General features: G+C 45.6%; 1 non-coding gene across 1 annotated transcript; it reads right to left on the bottom strand.

The window, feature by feature from the left end:
* Positions 1–1,176: 1,176 nt before the first annotated feature.
* Positions 1,177–1,340, bottom strand: LOC116550490. Its single transcript, XR_004268450.1, has one exon. It is a non-coding gene; the product is annotated as a U1 spliceosomal RNA (small nuclear RNA).
* Between the last annotated feature and the right edge of the window lie 291 nt (positions 1,341–1,631).

Here is a 1,631-nt window from a genome sequence, read left to right as displayed (position 1 = left end):
GCTGCCCAGGGTTCCCCAAGGCTTCTGGGAGAGACTGAGAATAACTTTTGCAAGGTCTCTCAACTAAAAAGTGGCAAAGGTGAAATGTAAACCAAAATTTGTCTGACCTTGAATATTCTGCTTTTCTAACTTTCAAATGCCAAGTTCAGTCAGTCCCATAACTCATCAGCAATGCTTGTGTGCGCATGTTGGTTACTTCCCTCCTAACCTCGCATTGAGGTCCTCTGCATTGAGGAGTCAGGGTTGGGATTGAACAAGCTAGGACTAGAAGAGGATACAGGCAATTTGAGTCCTGGAAGCTTTCTGGGAGGTTGAGGAAGCCAGAATGGTGCTGCAGAGAAGGATTTGGGGAATCTTGGAGGCAGAGAGAGAAGCAGGTCAGCATCTTTGCATGACCCCAGTACCTGGCAGAGTGTCCCACCCACAGCCTTCTGAGTCTCCGCACATAAACCTGCAACACCAGCTCCAGCCTCTAGAGTGGCAGCTGCTGTGAGCACCAGTGCAGTGTGCCTTAGGAGCTGCAGCCCCACTTGGTCTCGGAGACTCTCAGGACTGGCTTGCAGCGCCTCACAGCCCTGGTTAGTCACCCCAGAGGTCCAGGTCCCCGAGACACTCATTACCATAGTCTTATGTCCTACTTTCCGGACCCCGTACTGGCTGTTCAGTCTGCTTAGACCATTTCCCCAGTTACCTGTAAGGCTAAACCCCTCACCGTCAATCTCACTGCTATTATTCGAATGTCCCCTCCAAAACTCATGTTGAAATTTAATTACCATTGTGATGGTATTAAGACGTAAAACTGTTAAAAGGTTTTTAGACCACGAGGGCGCCCCCTCATGAGTGGATTAATGGCATTATCATAAGAGTGGTTTCATTGTCTCAAGACTGTGTTGTTATAAAAACAAACAGCCCTCTCTGTCTCTCACTGTCACCCTCACTTACCCTTCTGCTTTTCACCATGGGACAACACAGCACAAAGGTCCTTACCAGATGCCAAGGCCATGCTCTCAAACTTCCCAGCTTCCTGAACTGTGAGCCAAATAAATTTTTGTTCCTTATGTGTCATCCAGTCTATTGTATTCTGTAATAGCAACATAAGGTGGACTAAGACACTCACCTTCTGACATGGCCTATGCTGTCCACTCTTTTTTTTTTCTTTTTTTTTAATATTTTTACCAGGGGAAAGTGCGAACGCAGTCTCCCACTACCACAAATTATGCAGTCGAGTTTCCCACATTTGGGGAATTCGCAGCGGTCAGCACATCCGGAGTGCAATGGGTAAGCCCCGTCCTGGGAAAACCACCTACGTGATCATGGTATCTCCCCTGCCAGGTAAGTATGACCACTCTATTTTAAATTACATATACACAAACACACACACACACGTGTGTGCAGATACCCCTGGCACTCCTGATTCCCCTTACCAAAATTTACCTTGTCTTAATTTTTTTCCATAGCACTTAACACCTTCTAACATTGGACATAATTTAATTTATTTGCATGTTACATTTGTTAGTTGCTTTCTCCTTCCTCCAGCTAGAACACAAGCTCCAAAGTAGAAATCTTTATTTTGTTTGCTAATGTAGTCCAAGCACCCAGAATAGTACATGACCTATTGTAATACTCCATAA

Source organism: Sapajus apella, unplaced genomic scaffold, assembly GCF_009761245.1.
Source record: "Sapajus apella isolate SASKATOON/1434 unplaced genomic scaffold, GSC_monkey_1.0 scaffold7, whole genome shotgun sequence".
NCBI lineage: Eukaryota > Metazoa > Chordata > Mammalia > Primates > Cebidae > Sapajus > Sapajus apella.
Note: the sequence above shows the minus strand (reverse complement) of the source record. Positions and strands in the feature narration are given on the sequence as shown.